The sequence below is a fragment of the Pongo abelii genome, assembly GCF_028885655.2.
Source record: "Pongo abelii isolate AG06213 chromosome 18 unlocalized genomic scaffold, NHGRI_mPonAbe1-v2.0_pri chr18_hap1_hsa16_random_utig4-3745, whole genome shotgun sequence".
In the NCBI taxonomy this organism is placed as follows: domain Eukaryota; kingdom Metazoa; phylum Chordata; class Mammalia; order Primates; family Hominidae; genus Pongo; species Pongo abelii.
This window is the reverse complement of record NW_026946742.1, coordinates 137,206-156,920: the sequence shown is the minus strand read 5'-3', so window position 1 is coordinate 156,920 and position 19,715 is coordinate 137,206. Positions and strand designations below refer to the sequence as shown.

Genomic DNA, 19,715 nt, shown 5'->3' with positions numbered 1-19,715 from the left:
AGCGGGTGACATTACTCTTCTCTTCGAGGGGGTTCGTCCGTGCCCTTGCGATGTGGCTCGTAATAGCCCGTGGGGGAGTCTGTGGTGATATTACTCCCCGCATCGCTGGGGGCGCCCTCACCTCCCTGCGATGTGGCTCGCAATATCCAGGCGGGAAGACGGCATGATATTTCTCCCTTTCTCCTCGGGTGTTTTCTCTGCTGCCGCACTTTGTTAACACCCTGGGACATTATTTTCCATATTGTAGGAGGATGCCACTGCTTAAGTCCCAGGGGGTATACACCCTGTGATATTATTCGTGATATTGTAGCGAAATGTGAATCCTGATGTCACAAGTCTCTACACACTCTGATATTATTCGCAATACCATAGCGAGACGTTAATAATAATGTCACAATGTGTGTACAGCTGGTGCTATTATTCTTAATCTCCTAAGGGGACGTTGATTTTATTGTCACACGGGGTATTTTCCCTTTTCTATGATTCGGAATATCCTGGAGGGATGTCACTCCTTATGTCACAGGGTTTGTACACCTTGTCAAATTACTCGTATTACCCTTATAAGACGTCACTCCTCATATCACCGAGGGTGTACACTGTGTGATATTATCGTCATATTCTCGGGAAATGTTACTTTCAATGTCACAGATGTTGCAAACCTTGTGAAATTATTCATTATAGTTTTGTTGGATGGGACTCCTATCCTCACACGGGGTGTACACACAGTGATATTACGTGTAATCTTCTCTAGAAATGTTACTCGTAAATCACAGGTCCTGTACACACTTTAATATTCTTCGTCATTTTTTAGGACAACGTGACTACTATTGTCACAGGGCGTGTAGACCCTGTCATAAAATTCGTAATATCCCAGCGGGAGTTCACTCCTAATTTCACATTGCATGTACACCCTTTGATATTGTTCGTATTATCCTAAAGAGATGTTACTAGTCATGTCCCAGGGCATGTACATTCTCTGATATTGTTCGTTATATCCTTGGGGGATGTTACTTCTAATATCACACGGCGTGTACTCCCTGTGTTCTATTTCCTAATATCCTAGGGCAATTTTACTCTTAATGACACAAGGGGTGTACACATTGTGATATTATTCATGATATTCTAGAAGGATGTTACTCCTAATGTCACAGGGGTGTACGCCCTTTGATAGTAGTCATAATTTCCCGGGGGTCTATACCCCTCATGTCACAGAAGATAACACCTTGTGGCATTATTCGTAATATTCTGGTGAGATGATTCTCCTAATATCACAGGAGGTGTACACCGTGTGATAGTATTCTTACTATTCTAGGGGAACGTCACTCTTAATGTCACAGGTGTGTTCCTTCTGTGATAGTATGGAAAATATGCTACCTGAATATTTCTCCTAATGTCACAATGCGTGTACACCTTGTGATATTATTAGTAATATTCTGAGGGAATGTTACCCCTAAAGTTACAGGGGTGTACCTCGTGCAATATTGCTCCCAATATTGTAAGGGGATGTTACTCCTGATGTCACAGGGGGTGTATAGCCTCCGATATTATTTGTAATCTTATAGAGAGATACTACTTTAATGATGACAGTGGGTGTACACACATGGGGTACACCCACTGGGATATTCTTTGCAATATCTTAGGGAGATATAACTCCTAATGTCACAGTGGGTGTACCCCATGTGTGTACACCCTGTGATATTATTTGTAACATCCATGGTAAACATTACTTCTAGTATCCCACAGAGGGTACACCCTGTGATATTTTTCCTAATATCATAGGGAGATATTGCTTCTAATAACACAGTGGGTGTACACCATGTGTGTACACTCTGTGATGTGATAGCTTATGTCCTAGGGAGGTATTCCTTCTAATATCACAGTGAGTGTACACCCTGTGATATCATTCGTAATCTCCTAGAAAGATGTTGCTGCTAATATCACAGAGGGTGTGCCCCCAGTGACATCATTTGAAATATCCTAGGGAGGTGTTTCTCCTAAAGTCACAGGGGGTGTACACCCTGTTATATTATTGTAATATTCTAGGGGGGTGTTACTTTTAAAGTCACAGGGGTGTACACCCTGTGATGTTATTCATAATATCCCTAGGAGGGGTTGTTACTTTTAATGTCACAGGGGTGTAAACCCTGTGATGTTATTCGTAATATCCTAGGAAGGGGTTACTCCTAATATCACATGGGTTATCCTAGGAAGAGGTGATAGCATTCGGAATATCTAAAAGGGATGTCACTTTTAATGTCACATGGGGTGTACACCCTTTGATAACAGTCGTAAGATCCTAGGGACGTATGACTTCAAATATCACATTGGGTGTACACACATGGTGTACACGTTGTGTGTGAACACCTCCTGTGATATTATCCATAATATCCTAGGAAAATGGGACTCCTAATATCATGGTCAGTGTACACCCTGTGATATTATTTGTAATATCCTAAAGAGATGTTACCGCTAGGGTCACAATGCATGTACGCCCCCTGATATTATTCGTTATATCCTCGGGGGATGTTACTCCCAATGTCACACGGGGTGTACTCCCTGTGATATTATTCATACTATCTTAGGGGGATGTTACTTTTCATGTCATCGGGGGTGTATATCGTGCGTATTCAACGCCTGTGATACTATTCCTAATATCCTAGGGGCATGTTCCTCCTAATATCACATGGGGTGAACACCATATGTGTACACCTGCTGTGATAGTATTCGTAATATCCTAGGGGAATATTACTCCTGATGGCACAGGAGATGTACACCATGGGTGTCAACCGCCTGTGTTATTATTCGTAATATCCTAGGGGGATGTTTCCTTGAATGGCACAAAGTGTGTGCAAAAGGCCACAGAAGGTGTACACCTTGTGATGTTATCTGTAATACCCTAGAAGGATGTTACTCCTAATATGTCACATGGGTGCACACACTTTCATATTATTTGTAATCTCGTAGAGAGATATGATATCAAACATCACAGTGGATGTTCACACATAGTGTATACCCTGTGATATTATTTGTAATATCCTAGGGAGATGCAACTCCCGATATCACAGTGCGTGTAGCCTGTGTGTGTACACCCGTGATATGAGTCATAATATTCAGGGTAAATATGACTCCTCGTATCACACAGTGTGCACACCCTGTGCTATTTTTCATCATATTTCAGGGAGATACTGCTTCTAATATCACCACGGGTGTACCCCATGTGTGTGTACTCTGTGACCGTATTTTTTCTATCCTAGGGAGGTATTACTCGTAATGTGACAGTGGGTGTGCACCCTGTGATATCATTCTTATTTGACCTTGCTGTCTTTTTTAACCCACCCTACAAAAGGAATGGAACAGATAAGAAGATATTGAGATTAGACTGTGCTGCCGTGCGGCCGCCGCAGGACACCTTTCATATCCCTGTTTCTCAGGCTGTAGATGAAGGGGTTCAGCATGGGGGTGACCACCGTGTACATCACTGAGGCCACTGCACCCCTTCTCGGGGAGGATGACACATCTGAACCCAGCTACCCTCCAACGCCTGTTCCGTAAAATCAGCAAACAACTGACAGTTGAGACCCACAGGTGGAGAAGGTTGATAATTCCCACCTGATGATGAAACCCTCAGAATGGAGGAAACAATTTTACAGTAAGAGGAAAGGGCCCCCGAGATGGGAAGAAAACCAAATACGGCAGCAGGGAAATACATGTGGATGTTACTGGTGAAGGTGTCACAAAATGTAAGATGGGGGAGTTGAGAAGCTTCCCAGAAGAAATTAGGAATTTCCACATCCTTGAAGCAGGTCATGTGTAAGGCAATCACGTTGTGCAGCTGGGAGTGTAAAAGACTGAGGAAAAAGAAAACAAAGACCACAAATCTAGGAAGCCACAGAAACACGGGTTCAAGATGGCTGAACGATATAGAGGGTGACAGAGGGCTACAAACCGCTCATAGGCCATGACACTCAGGAGCATGTCTCTCTTCCATGCCTCCAAAAATGGCCAGGAGACACATCTGAGTCAGGCAGCCTGCATAGGAGATGACTCTGCTGTGAGATTGGATGTCCACAATCATCTTGGGGACCGTGGTGGAGGTGAAACCGATGTCAGGCAAGGACAGGTTGGAGAGGAAGAAGTACATGGGGGTGTGGAGGTGGGAGTCAGGGCTGACGGCCAGGATGATGAGCCGGTTCCCCAGCACCATGACCAGGCACATGGACAGGAACAGCCCAGCGACGACCGGCTGCAGTTCTGGATCCTCTGAGAGTTCGAGGAGGAGGAATATAGAGACATCTGTTAGATTCTGTGGGTCTGTATCGTTTGGACATCTTTTGCCTAGAAAAGAGGGTTGAAAAATCGGAAACAAGTAAACCAACAGCCGGCATTGCGTCTGCATTTTGGATACAAGGAATTCAGAAGTAATGTTTGCAGATTTCAGAGCAATCCACACTCAGCAACATTTGGTAGTTCTGACAAACTCAATTGCCATATAATGCTTTCAACATCGATTGCTGTGTTATTCACGTCTTGCTGTACACACCTGCCTTAGAGACACTAGCTTCAAGAACATTCCAGGAACCAGATCATCGTATATAACAAATTCGTTATTGCTAGAAAATACAGCCTATGTTTTCCGAAGAAAGAGATGTAATAAAACCATTGTCTTCACTTTAAGGAAAAGGTTATCCTAATTAAAGGAAATTAGGAACTCAAATATTTTGTTTATTCTTCTAGATTGATATAAATTCCCTTGATGTAGACCATTCGTAAACACTGTATAACAGCTGAGACCATGCCATCTGGAAATGAAATGATAGTTGAGAGTTCATAAGCAGGAAATAGTTCCACAGGCCAGTTAGGTCCTAGTGATTTCATCATTGTGTTTTCTGACTTTTCTCCTTCAAGAGAGTAATTGCTTCCTCAAATCGGTGGGTCTTGTTTTAAAATTCATGGAAGCTCTAACTCCTGTCCTTAGCTTAGGTGGACTTAGAGTATTCATCAGAAAGTTTGGCTGGATGCGGTGGCTCACGCCTGTAATCCCAGCACTTTGGGAGGCCGAGGAGGGCGGATCACGGGGTCAGGAGATCAAGACCATCCTGGCCAACATGGTGAAACCCCGCCTCTGCTAAAAGTACAAAAACTTCTCCCGGTATGGCGGCACGCGCCTGTAGTCCCAGCTACTCGGGAGGCTGAGGCAGGAGAATGGCTTGAACCTGGGAGGCAGAGACTACAGTGAGCCGAGATCACACCCCTGCCCGCCAGCCTGGGCAACGAGAGCAAAACTCCGTCTCAAAAAACAAAAAACAAAAAGAAGTAAGTCAAAGTCACGCTGATGACAGCCAATTTTGGTGAAGCAAGGAAGTGTCAGTTCAATCATCAACATAGATGTTTGCTTTTGCTGCCTCCTATGTGCCAAGCAAGATATCGGCTCTGGGGAATCAGAAACCAAAGAGACTCACTTGTTCCTCTCACAGTACTCAGTACTTACTGAGAGAAGGACGAAACAAAATGTCCTGTCTGGAATGCAGGGAGACCAGAACTTCAGGTCAGGGGATATTTACGTTGAATTGTGTGGAGTTGAAGCTGAAAATCTTAAGGAATGTATCTAAAATCCACTTTGCCTTTACTTTATGCATCCGTCAGCTAGAGATCACGCAGCGGGCACCCACGATCGGCTTAATCATCGCTCACTTCCATTGGATCAACTGGAAATCAAGTCAGATGAGAGTGCTGAGTCTCAGAGGATGGACATCTCACCCCTTGCCACACAGAGAAGTAGAAAGGGCGGTATTCAAAATTCATGGCCAGACTCTAAGTCCCGGGTACTATACTTCCTGGTCTTCTAACTCCCAAAAGTTGTGGGTTTTTTGGGTTTTGGTTTTGTTTTCGTTGTTTTGAGACAGAGTCTCATTCTGTTGCCCAGGCTGGAGTGCGGTGGAGGGATCTCGGCTCACTGCAACCTCTGCATCCCGGGTTCAAGCTATTCTCCTGTCTCAACCTGCCGAGTAGCTGAGATGACAGGCGCCCGCCACTACACCCGGCTAATTTTTTTCTATTTTGAATAGAGACGGGGTTTCACCATGTTGGCCAGGCTGGTCTTGAACTCCTGACCTTGTGATTCACCTGCCTCAGCCTCCCAAAGGGCTGGGATTACAGGCGTGAGCCACCACACCCAGCTTCCAAAAGTTTTCAGCAGAGCTCAGAGTTCTTAACCACAGGCACATCGGAGGAGCATTTTTGAAACGCTTTCCAGCTTCCTCAATAGGAATGGAAGCCAAACTCTGAATTGATGACTCCTTTGAGGAAGTCGAGAGCTGTAAGGAAAGCCAGGAACAGGGGAAAGGGAGAGATGCGTCCCGAATGATCCTGTGCCCATTCTTTCTGGAATCCGTGATGTGATCTCAGCTGCCCTTTCTATACGTGACACAGTGATTGTGGCACCCACTGGTCTAGCTGTGGTCTTACAAGGAGCCCCCAAAGGGAAGGGCACAGTGAGCAGGGGCACCCACCTGAGTGACAAGGATTTGAGAGGGCAGGTTGGTTGCAGGGAGAGGACTGGCCAAATGCCATGTGTCTGGACTTAGACTGCCCGGTTCAGATTGGACTTCGCCCTTTTTGACTTCATGATCTAGTACGAGTTCTATGAAAATGCGTTGCTCCTTTTCTAGTCCGTAAAATCATCATGAAATGTGCACTAATAAAGGGGAGACTACGCAGATGAGATGAAACAAACTGCATAGAGCATAGAGCTCTGAGCCTGGCCTTCAGGAAGCCCTCAATAACGGTTCATGATGCCATGGTGTCTGTCGTCATCCTCTTTATCCTCATCATCACCTTCATAATCTTTTTGTTGTTCTTAGGGAATAGCTTAGAGGGACTGATTCCCTGCTATCATGGGTGAGATGTCTATGAAAAGGACAACCAGTGGGGGAGGAAAGCAAAATTTTGAATAAGATTTCTGAGACCCCCATCACAACCAAGAACAGAAACTCCACAGTCTGCTGAGCGGACAGTTTGCATATTGGTCTCCTCCCATCTGCCCACCGCACTCTCCTGTTTGTGCTGAGGAGGAGGAAGGAAACCAAGGCTCGGGACCGTTCCTCAGCACTCACTTGAAGGGGTGGCCTGCCCCTCCACACCTGTGGGTATTTCTAGTCGGGTGGGATGAGAGACTGAGGAAAGAAATAAGACACAGGGACAAAGTAGAGAGAAACAACAGTGAGCCCAGGGGAGCGGCGCTCAGCATACCAAGGATCTGCAGAGGCACCGGCCTCTGAGTTCCCTCAGTTTTTACTGATTATTAGTTTTATTATTTTAGCAAAAAAAAAATGTAGTAGGAGGGCAGGGTGATAAGAAGGAGAAGGTCAGCAACGAACATGTGAGCAACAGAATCTATGTCATAAGGAAGTTCCAGGGAAGCTACCGTGACTGGAGATGCACGTAAGCCAGATTTATGTTTCTCTCCACCCAAACATCTCAGTGGAGTAAAGAATAACAAGGCAGCATTGCTGCAAACGTGTCTCGCCTCCCACCATAGGGCGGTTTTTCCCCCTTCTCAGAATTGAACAAATGTACGATCGGGTTTTATACGGAGACATTCAGTTCCCAGGGGCAGGCAGGAGACAGTGGCCTTCCTCTCTCTCAACTGCAAGAGGCTTTCCTCTTTGACTAATCCACCTCAGCACAGACCCTTTACTGGTGTAGGGCTCGGGGACGGTCAGGTCTTTCTCATCCCACGAGGCCACATTTCAGACTATCACATGGGGAGAATCCTTGGACAACACGCCGCTTTCAAGGGCAGAGGTCCCTGCGGCTTTCCACAGTGTATTGTGCCCCTGGTTTATTGAGACTAGAGAATGGCGATGATTTCTACCAAGTATACTTCATGGAAACATCTTGTTAACAAGGCACGTCCTGCACAGCCCTAGATCCCTTAAACCTTGATTTCATACAACACATGTTTTTGTGAGCTTCAGGTTGGGTCAAAGTGGCTGGGGCAAAGCTACACATTAAAAACATCTCAGGAAAGCAATTGTTGAACATACAGGTCTTTTTCAAAATGAAGTCTCTTATGTCTTTCCTTTCTACATAGACAAGGAACAGTCTGATCTCTTTCTTTTGCCTACACTCACTGAACTGCCCTTCCCCTCTGCTGGGCCATGACCGCGGAGAACAGGTCCAGTGTCCTCCCTGTGTGTAGCACGGTGGAGGCTCAGACTCCGTCCTCGAGGCTGGCAAGAAGACAGGGTGAGACACGAGCCTCCTGATACAGGTGACAGGTGTGGAACCCACAGGACTGGAACCTCACACTGCAGGGCTGGAGGCACAGACTATTTACTATTCTGTGGTCTGGGGAGCTCAAGGCACAGAGCTCCACATTAGCCAGAGTCGCCCAAGTTCCCCAGCCTCTAAGGATTTCCTCATAATAATTCAAGAAGGATAGGAGAACAGTGAGTGTCCATAGACGCTTTGGGGCTCTTCCTCTCATCAGGAGAAAGCTGGTGTGTATTCTTCGCTTCTTTCTTTTCTTTTGAAAGATCCAACTGCTTTAATTTTCATCTTTAATTATGGGCAAATATACCACGTATAAATATTAAAAATTGTGAATATATATTAGTTCATATAGAATGGCCAGTATAAACATTTACAATTTCCACTCTTTTTCAGTTTACAGTTTAATGACATTAATGACGTTCACATTGTTCAGCAGCCATCACCGCCACCGTCTCCGGAACAGTTTTATCTTTCAAAATGGAAATTGCACCCATTTAGCAAGCTCTCCACTCCTCTCTCTCGCCCACCCCTGGGGGCCACCTTTCTAGTTTGCAACTCTATGAGTTTAACGACTCCAGACACTTGATAGAAAAGTGGAATCATACCGTGTTTAATTTTTTTGGTTTGGAGACAGAGTCTTTCTCTGTCGTTCAGGCTGGAGTGCGGTGGTGTGATCTCGGCTCACTGCAACCTCCACATCGTGGGTTCAAGCGATTCTTGTGTCTCAGTCTCACGAGTAGCTGGGATTACAGGCGTCCGCCACCACGCCCAGCTAATTTTTGTATTTTTAATAGAGACGAGCTTTCACCATATTGACCAGGCTGGTCTCGAACTCCTGACCTTAAGTGATCCACCTGGCTCAGCCTCCCAAAGTGCTGGGGTCACAGGTGCGAGCCACTGAGCCTGGGCGTGTTTATCCTTTTGGGATTTATTTATTTCACTGACGATAATGTCTTCGAGGTTCATCCATGCTGCGGTCTGAGTCAGAAGTGCCTGTCCTTTTTTTTGTTTGTTTGTTTGACTTTGTTTTGTTTTGCGTTTCCATGCAGTCTCACTCTGTCGCCCAGGCTGGAGTGCTGCGGCACAATCTGGCCTCAGTGCAACCTCCGCCTCCCGGGTTCCAGCGATTCTTGTGCCTCAGCCTCCCGAGTAGCTGGGACTATAGGCACACGCCACCAGGCTCGTCTCATTTTTTGCATTTTCACTAGAGACAGGGTTTCACCAAGATGGCCAGGCTTGTCTTGAATTCCTGACCTCAGGTGATCCGCCCACCTCGTTCTTCCAAGATGTTGCGATTACAGGCGTGAGCCGCCGCACCGGCCAAAAGTGCCTGCCTTTTTAAGGCTGGAGAGTCTTCCATTGTATGAAGGAACTGCAGTGCGCTTTTTCATTCATCTGTCCACGAACCCTTGGGTTGCTTCCACATTTTGGCTGTTGCGAATAATGCTGCTATGAGCGTGTGTGTACAAATCTGTCTTCCACTCCTGGCTTCTAGTTCTTTTTGGTAGGTACCCACAAATGCAACTGCGGGAACATCTGAGCATACTGTTTCTAATTTTTCCAGTGCACGCCATACTACTTTCCCCGTTCCTTCACGGTTTTACATTCCCTCCGATCGTATTGGAGCATTCCTATTTCCTTCTAGTCTCACCAATGCTTGTTTGTTGATCGTATCCATCCTAATGTGTGGTATCTCATTCTTTGTTTGATTTGCGCTTCCCTATGGTTAGTGATTTTGAACATCATTTTAGATGCTTATTGGCCATTGCTATATCTTCTTTAGGGACACGTCTACTCGAGTCTTCTGACCATTGTTGATGGAATGCTTTGGGTTTCTTGTTGTTTAGTTCTAGCTGTTCTTTATATATGATGGATATCAGCCTCTTTTGAGATATATGATTTGCAAATATTTTTCCTAATCCACGGGTTATCTTTTCACTCAGTTCACAGTGTTTTTCGCTGCACAAAAGTGTCTGTCATTTAGATGTAATCCAAGGAATCTAATTTTCTTTTGTTGCCTATGCTTTTGGTGTCATATCCCAGAGAGCATTGCCCAATCTGATGTCATGAAAGTGTGGCCAATGATTTCTTTTAGGCATATGATACTTTTAGCCCTTGGGGTTAGGTCTTTGATCCAGTTTGTGTTAATTTTTGCACCTGGTGTGACACGGGGTCCACCTTCATTCTTCTGCATGTGGAAATCAAGTTTCTCCGACACCATTTCTTGAAAAGGCTGCTTTTCCAGCAATGAGCTTTCTTAGTACTCATGTTAAAAATCATTTGAACCTATAGGTGAGAAGTTATTTCTGGGCTCAAAAACAAACGAACAACAACCGACAACAGATAAGGATACAGCATGGGCTGGGCGCGGTCGCTCACGCCTGTAATCCCAGCAGTTTGGGAGGCCGAGGCGGGCGGATCACCGGAGGTCAGGAGTTGAAGACCAGCCTGAGCGACAGCGAGAAACCCCCATCTCTACCAGAAATACAACATTAGCTGGGCAGCTGGCGCATGCCTGTAATCCCAGCTACTCGGGAGTTGGAGGCAGGAGAATCGCTTGAACGCAGGAGGCAGAGGTTGCGGTGAGCCAAGATTGCACCATGACACTCCAGCCTGGGCAACAAGAGCGAAATTCCATCTCAAAACAAAAAACAAAAAACAAAAAACCAGCATGATATCAAGAGCAGAAAGAGAAGAGCTTAAAAACCAGCATAATGAGAAAGTTAGGAAGCTTCTTACCAAAGCATCTGGAAATATGCAAGCAATTCTTGTGAACTAAAATGTTCATACTGTACTATCAAACACTAGAACTCACTCATTCCATCTTTCTGTATTTTGGGACCCAATTATCCACTTGTCTTCATTCCCCATCCCACCGCTTTTCTTCCTAGCATCTGCTAACCACCTTTATACTTTCCACCTTCCTGAGATTCCTTTTGTGTGTAGGTGTGTGTGGGATGGAGTCTCTTTCTGTTGCCCAGGTTGGAGTACACAGGCACAGTCCGGGCTCACTGCAACCTCCGCCTCCCGAGTTCAAGCGCTTCTTGGGCCTCAGCCCTCCGAGTAGCTGAGACTACAGACACCCATCACCACGCCTGGCAAATTGTTTCTGTTTTCTATAGAGACGGGGTTTCACCATGTTGGCCAGGCTGGTCTCAAATTCCTGGACTGAAGTGATCCGTGCGACTCGGCCTCCCACAGCGCTGGGATTACAGGCTTGAGCCACCACATCTGGCCAAGGTTTCCTTTTTTCTTCCTACATAGAAGTGAGGACACGAAATATTTGTCATCCTCTGCCTGGCTTATTTCATTTAATATACAGACCTGCAATCTCACCCATTTTGTCCGCAGCGGAGAGGATTTTCTTCCTTTTTAGGCTGAATAATACTTCATTGGGTGTGTATGCCACAGTTTCTTAATTGAAACAAATTTCTAAGAGCAAATATTTTTAAAATAGCAGGAATGTGAAACTTCAGGGATACTGTGCCCATTTTATTCTTTTCTATTTTCCATCTTATGTATACGCAAGTGTATAACAAAGCAGCAATCAATGTGTGTATACATCTATAACTTCAACAAATGTGAAATGTAAATGCTAAGCGGTGGCTGGGCGCAGTCGCTCATGCCTGTAATCCCAGCACTTTGGGAGGCGGAAGCGGGTGGATCACCTGTGGTGGGGAGTTCAAGACCAGCCTGACCAAAATGGAGAAACACTGTCTCTACTAACAATACAAAAAAAAAAAAAAAAAAAATTAGCCAGGCATGGTAGCGCATGCCTGTAATCCCAGCTACTTGGAAGGCTGAGGCAGGAGAATTGCTTGAATACGGGAGGCAGAGGTTGCAGTGAGCCAGACCGTGCCATTGAACTCCAGCCTGGGCAACAAGGGTGAAACTCTGACTCAAAAAAAAAAAAAACAACAAAAAAAAAAACGAAAAGAAAGAAATAGAAAATGCGAAAATGCGAAATGGTAAGAAAAAACAGCATAATAAACATTTGTGTGGTGTTGATGGACAATGCATTTGAAGATAATATTTGAAGAAATTATAATTAATTTCTGTTCTTACTCATTGGAGCTTGATGCCTCTAAAAACTTCGTCATTGGAACCACCTCTGGTGCTTTAAAAGAAAAAAAAAACAAAAATCCGCGTACTCACACAGGTGCAAGGAAATCCGAATCTTAGGTGTTGAGACCCAGGCCTCATCATGTGTTATCTCCCCAGGTGATTTGACTCAAAGCCAAGATTGAGGAACGGCGACATTTATCTCTACACATAACCTGCCTAAATAGATTCTCTAGAAGCAGTTTATGAAGAAATTCCACATAAACTGTGGAAGAGGATATGAATTTGATGTACAGTATGTCCTCACTTAACATCTTTGAAAGTCTCTTGGAAACTTCACCTCGAAGCAAAATTATGTATAGTGAAACCACTTATTTTTCATCAACAGTATAACTACACAACTTTGAATAACCAATGGTGTTGGAGGACCTCCTGTACATTGTTTCCATAAAGTCAGTTTTCAGGGAATTCCAAAATGAAGTGAGGACTTCGTGTATATAAAAAGATGGTGGTGATTCCACCTGGATGACCGGGTTATTGCTCAGAAACTAAAAGGGGCCGCCTAGGTATAGAGGATTCTGTCATGAGGTTTCTGCTAAACAAAGGATCCCAGAATACTCACCCATTCCAGTTAAAGGCATAACGAAGAAAGCAATATTCACAAAGGAAATGCGGAAAGGAATAAAAGCCATCAAGCCACAAAAATAATGTGACTAAGGGGCAGGATTTGCAGATGTAGAGATTGAATGTGGTTGCCCTTTCTCACCCACACAAGAAAAAGGATGGAACAGATCATGAGATTCGACTGTTCTGCTGCGCAGCCTCCGCAGGGCACTTTGTATGTCCCTGTTTCTCAGGCTGTAGATGAAAAGGTTCAGCATGGGGGTGAGCACAGCGTACATCACTGATGCCACCACACCATTCCTGGGGGGTGGTGACACAGCTGAAGTCAGGTACATGCCAATGCCTGTTCCGTCAAATCAGCAAACAACTGCTAGGTGAGAGCCGCAGGTGGAGAAGGCTTCCTACTTCCCATCTGACGATGAAATCCTTAGAATGGAGGGGACAATTTTATAGTAAGACAAAAGGATCCCTGAAACGACAAGAAAACCCAACATAGTACTACCGAAATCTATGAATATGCTATCGATGACGCTGTCAGAACAGGCAAGTTTGAGAAGTTGAGAGGGGTCACAGACAAAATGAGAGATTTCCACATTCTTGATGATGGTGAATTGTAACACAATCCAACTGGGCAGCTGGCAATCCAACAGGCTAAGGAAAAAGGACACCAAAACGAAGAAGACACAGAGGTGAGGATTCACGATGACTGGGTAGTGCAGAGGGCGACAGATGGCTACAAAGCAGTCATAGGCCATCACAGGCAGAAGCATGTCTTCTATACATGCAAAAAGGACCAAGAAAGACATCTGTGTCAGGCAGCCCGCATGAGAGATGACTCTGCTATGTGACTGCATGTCCACAATCATCTTGGGAACCGTGGCCGAGGTGAAACCCATGTCAGCCCAGCACAGGTTGGAGAGGAAGAAGTACATGGGGGTGTGGAGGGGGGAGTCAGAGCTGACAGCCAGGATGCTGAGCAGGTTCCTCAGCACCGTGACCAGATACGTGGACAGGGACAGGGAGAGCAAAGCGAGGACGGGCTGCAGTTCTGGATCCTCTGAGAGTCCCAGGAGGAGGAATTCTCAGACACCTGTGAGATTCCGTGGCTCTGTGTGTCTTGGACACCTTGAGAAGGAAAGAGGATTGGAAAAATAAAAGAGAAAAACCAGCCCTTAATGCTGGATGCAAGCAATTCACAAGGAAAACTTTCACACTTGGGGACCATACACCGCCAGCAATGTTTCTCAGCTGTGACAATTCCAAAAATCTCAGAATTATTACGTGGTTTACTTTTTTGCTATACAAGTCTTTCTGTACATACCACTTTAGAGAAAATCCACTGAAGAATATTAGAAGACCAAAACGTCATATATAACAAATCCGTGATCTCAGTAAAATACGGCCTACACTTTTCAGAAAAAATACAATGCAATGAAAATGTCCTTCTCTCTTTAAGAAAAAGATCTCATCTAATTGAAAGAAATTAAGAAGCCGTGAAATACACTCTATTTTATTCTGACACCGTGCTGCAAGTTCCTGTGATGTAGAATATGTAAAAGGACGACACAAGAGCTAGGACCCCATTATCTAAAACCGAAATCGAAGCTTATAGTTCTCAATCGGAGGACCTTTTCACGTGCCTGTTACTTTTCATAGTTATTATCATCCTTAGGTTTTCTGACACCATTTCTTCATAAAAGTACACGCACACTCAAATATGGGAGCTGTGTTTCCAAATGAATTGAATATATAACTCTTGGCTCAGCACCATGCCTCACACCTGTAATCCCAGCACTTTGGGCGGCCGAGGCTGATGGATCACCTGAGGTCAGGACTTCCAGAACAGCCTGGCCCACGTGGTGAAGCCCCGTCTCCAGTGAAAATAAAAAAAAATTAGCCGGGTGTGGTGGCGCGTAAACCTAGCTACTCGGGAGGCTGAAGCAGGAGAATCCCTTCGAACCTGGAAGGCAGAGATTGGACACCCCGTGATAGGATTTTTGATATCCTAGGGAGATATTGCTCCTGACAGCAGAGTGGGCGTACACCCTGTGATATTATCTGTAATATCCTAGAAAGATATTGCTCCTAATATCAGGGTGGCTGTACACCGTGTGATATTAATTGTAATGTCCTACAGAGATATGACTCCTAATAATACAGTGGGTGTACAACCTGTGATATTATTCATAATATATTACAGAGATACGACTCCTGGTATCACAGTGAGTGTACACCATGTTTCTACACCCTGTGATCTTATTTGTAACAACTTAGAGGAATATTACAGCTAATATCAAAGTGGGGGTACACCCTGCGATGTTATTTGTTATCTACTAGGTAGATGTTACTCCTAATATCACAGTGAGTGTACATTATGTGTGTAGAGACTGTGAAATTATTCATAATACCCTAGGAAGATATTACTCCTAATATCACAGTGGGTGTACACCCTGTGATATTACTTGTAATCACCTAGGGAGATACGATTCCTAATATTACAGTGGGTGTACACTCTGTGATATTATTTGTAATGTCCTAGGAAGAGATTACTCCTAATATCAAAGTGGATGTACACCATGTGTGTACACTCTGTGATCTAATTCGTAATATCACAGAGAGATATTTCTCCTATTATCACAGTGGGTGTACATTCTGATATGATTCGTAGTATCCTAGAGAGATATTGCTCCCAGTATCACAGTGGGGGTACACCCTGTGATATTATTCATAATATCCTAGAGAGATATTACCTCTAATATCACAGTTTCTGTACACCCTGCGGTATTATTCATAATATCCTAGGGAGTTATTATCCCTAACATCACAGAGCATGTACACCATGGGTGGACACCCGGTGATGTTATTGGTAATATCCTAGGGGGATATTACCCTTAATGTCACAGTGGGTGTTCACCATGTGTGTATGCGCTGAGATGTTACTCGTAATATCGTAGGGAGAAATTACACCTAAGGTTACAGTGGGTGTACACCATGTGTTTCTGTTGTGTGATGCTACTGGTAATATCTCAGAAAGTTATTAGTCCTAGTGCCACGGTGGGTGTATACCATGTGTGTCCACTCTGTGATGTTATTCGTATTATCCTAGGGAGGTAGTTCTCATAACATCGCCGTGGGTGTACATCAGGTATGTACTCCCTGTGGTCTTATTGACTATGTCCTGCGTTGATAGTACTCCTAATATCACCGTGCGTGCGCACCATGTGTGTACATTCTGTGATGGTGTTCGTAGTATCCTAGGGAGATATCACTCCCGATGTCATAGTGGGTGTACAGCCTTGTGATATTCTTGGTAGTATCCTTGGGATGTATTATTACTCGTGTTATCACAGTGGGTGTACACCCTGTGAGAGTATTTGTAATATCCTAGGGAAATATCATTGTATACCCTGTGATATTGTTTGGGACATTTGAGGGAGCTATTTCTCTTAAAGTCAGAGTGGGTGTACACCCTGTAATATTCTTCCTAATATCACAGTGGGTGTACACCGTGAGTGATATTTTTTTCTAATATCCAGCGGGGGAGAGGATGATATTGCTTCCAGTATCACAGAAGGTGTACACCCCCCTGTGATATTGTTCCTAATATCCAGGGAAGGAGAGGATGACATTATTCGCAATATCACTGGGGGTGTACCACCTCCCGCCGGGATATTGTTCTTAATATCCGGAGGTGGGGAGAATGATGTTACTCCCAATATCACAGGGGTGTACACCACCCCTGTTTGTAAACACCCCCTGTTGTATTGTTCCAAATGGCCTGTGAAAGAGTAAATATGAGTCCCATTATCGCGGGGGGTGTTGAGCCCTGATGATACTGTTTTCTAACATCCAGGGAAGGAGAGTATGCTATTACTCCCAAGATCGCAGGGGTTGTACACCCTTTTGTGTTTTTGTGCCCAATATCCAGGAAAATAGAGGATGATATTACTCCCAATATCGAAGTAATTGTACAGCACCCCTGTGATATGCTTCCTCATATCCAGACAGGAAAAGAATGAGATTACTGCCAACAGCGTAGGGAACGTATACCCGCGCTGTGATATCTTTCCCAGTATCCAGGTGGGGAGACGATCATATTCCTTCCAATGTCGCAGGGTGTGTACACCCCCTCTGTGATCTCGTTGCTAACATCCAGGTTTGGGGAGGATGACATTACTCCCAATATCGCAGGGGGTGTACACACCCCTGTGAAAATCTTCCTCTATTCAGAGGGAGAGAGGATGATATTACTCCCAGTACCGCAGGGGGTTTACACAGCCCTGTGATACTCTTCCTAATATCCACAGGGAGAGAGGATGATAGTACTCCCAATATCGCAGGGGGTGTACACAACCCTGTGATATTGTTCCTAAGATCCAGAGCGAAAGAGGATGATACGACTCTCAATATCGCAGTTGGCGTACACCCCTCCTGTCCTATTGTTCTGAATACCCTGGGAGGGAGAGGATGAAGTTACGTCGAATATGGCAGGGAATGCACACCCTCCCCCTCTGATACCCTTCCTGATGTCCAGGGGAAGAGAGGAAAATTTTACCCCCAATATCGCAGAGGCAGTACACCCCACCTGTGATGTTGTTCCCAATATGCAAGGGGGGAGAGGATGATACTATTCTCAATATCGCAGGGCTGTTCACATCCCCAGTGACATTTTTCGTAATATCTAGGGGAGAGACAATTGTATGACAGCAAAGGTCGCAGGGTCTCTACGTCCCTTCCAGATATTGTTCCTAATATCCAGGGGGGAAGAGGATGGTATCAAATATGAAAGGGGGTGTACACCCCCCACCCCTACGATATTGTTCTTAATCATCGTGAGGGGAGACGATGATATCACTCCAAATATCGCAGGGGTTGTTCACCACCCCCTGTGATATCGTTTCTGATATCCACGGGGGGAGAAAATCATATTACTTCCAATATTGCAGGTGGCGTATACCCCACCTGAAATACGGCACCGAATATCCAAAGAGGGAGAGGATGGTATTAATACCAATATCGAAGTGTCTGTACACGCCCCTTGTGATATGGTTTTTAATATCCAGTGGGCGGGAGGATGATATTAGTGCCAACATGCCAGAGGGTGTACACTACCCCTGTGATATTGTCCCTAACTTCCAGAGGGGAGAGGATGATATCACTCCCAATATCTCAGAAGCTGTACATCCCCTGTGATATTGTTCATCATATCCAGGGAGGCGAAGGATGACATTCCATTGAATTTCACGACAGTACTACACGCACAGTGTGATATTGTTCCTAATATCCGAGAAGGGAGAGGATGATATTATTCCCAATCAAGTAGTGGGTGTACGTTACGCCTGTGTTATTGTCTCTAATATCCGGGGCCGGGGGAGTGGGGGAGAGGATAATATTCCCTCAAATTTAGCAGGTGGTTTGACGCCCCTTGTGGTGTTGTTTTAAATATCTCGCGGGGAAGACAAGAGTATTATTTTTGATAGTCCGATTCATCTGCTCCACCTTTCTGGGACTCTGAGGCCGGGAGGCGCCATGCAGTTTCCGTGGGATCCCCAATACCTTTGCCGTCTTCTGTAGCAAGGGAGCCTAAAACGCAGGCCCGTTTATCTGAGCCGATCCGTAAGGGCAGTCGAAATCTAGGTATCAGATCTCGAAGAAGCACACGGGTTACTTCACGAGCTTTCTCAGTTGGTGTTGGATAGGCCGCCACCCACCCAGAGTAGGTACGCACGCCCAAGAACTAGTAAATACTTGTTACCTCCACACTTTGGCATCTCTGTGAAGTCTACCTGGAGATCTTCAAAGGGGGCTGCTCCATAAGCTCGTATGCCGGGCGGAACGGCTGGACCTTGCCTCGCATCATGCTGTCGGCAGGTAACACACCGCTGCCTCACCGTTTTGGCAAGGGCTGACAAAGGCGAGATGTAGAAATACCGGCCTAACAACTCTTCCAGTGACTCCTGACCTCGATGGGTGGTTTCTTGCACAGCCAGTACAACTGCAACTCCTAGCAGCTGTGGCACAGCTACGCTCCCATCTGGTAACCGAATCCATCCTTCCTCCATCACTTGTCCTTCCCTCTACCTGGAGAATGTCCTTTTCTTTTTTAGAAGAAGTAGGTCCAAGATCAGGTGCTTGAGGGAGCACTGATGCCCAGAAGGGGGCAGATGCTGCTTTTCGAGCCTCTGAGTCAGCGCGGGAATTCCCCAAACCCACCGAGGTGGAAGCTCGCTGGTGTCCTCTGCAATGCCTAACTGCCACCTTGTGGGGTTTCCATACTGCTTCTAATCATTGCAAGGTTTCTTGTTGATATTTTCTGTCTTTTCCCTCAGAGTTCAATTGGCCCTTTTCTTTCTATCACGCTCCATGCACTCGAAGGGTTAAAAAGACACCGAGAATCAGTGTAAATGTTTACAGTCTCACCCTCACTGAGTCCTAAGGCCCGAATTAAAGCAATGAGTTCAGCTTTCTGGGCTGAAGTGGCCTGGGGCAACGATCTGGCTTCAACAAGAGTGTCCAGGGTTACCACTGCATACCCTGCACCTCTCTCTCCTTGGGGGTTGAAGAAGCTGCTCCCATCCACGTATAGTTCCCAGTCTACTGATGCCCAAGTCCGGTCCCGGAGGTCAGGTCTGCCAGAGTCGACTGAGTCCAAGACTTCCACACAATCAGGCTCGACAGGGCTCTCTGATACCGGGAGCAAGGTGGCGGGTGTAGGGTGTTACAAACTTCAATGGTTATACGAGGATTTTCACAGA

The 19,715-nt window shown here is 45.4% G+C and overlaps 1 pseudogene; it reads right to left on the bottom strand.

Moving 5' to 3' along the window:
* Nucleotides 1-12,562: 12,562 nt before the first annotated feature.
* On the bottom strand, nucleotides 12,563-17,562 carry LOC134761247 (olfactory receptor 7E24-like; annotated as a pseudogene).
* Nucleotides 17,563-19,715: the final 2,153 nt, after the last annotated feature.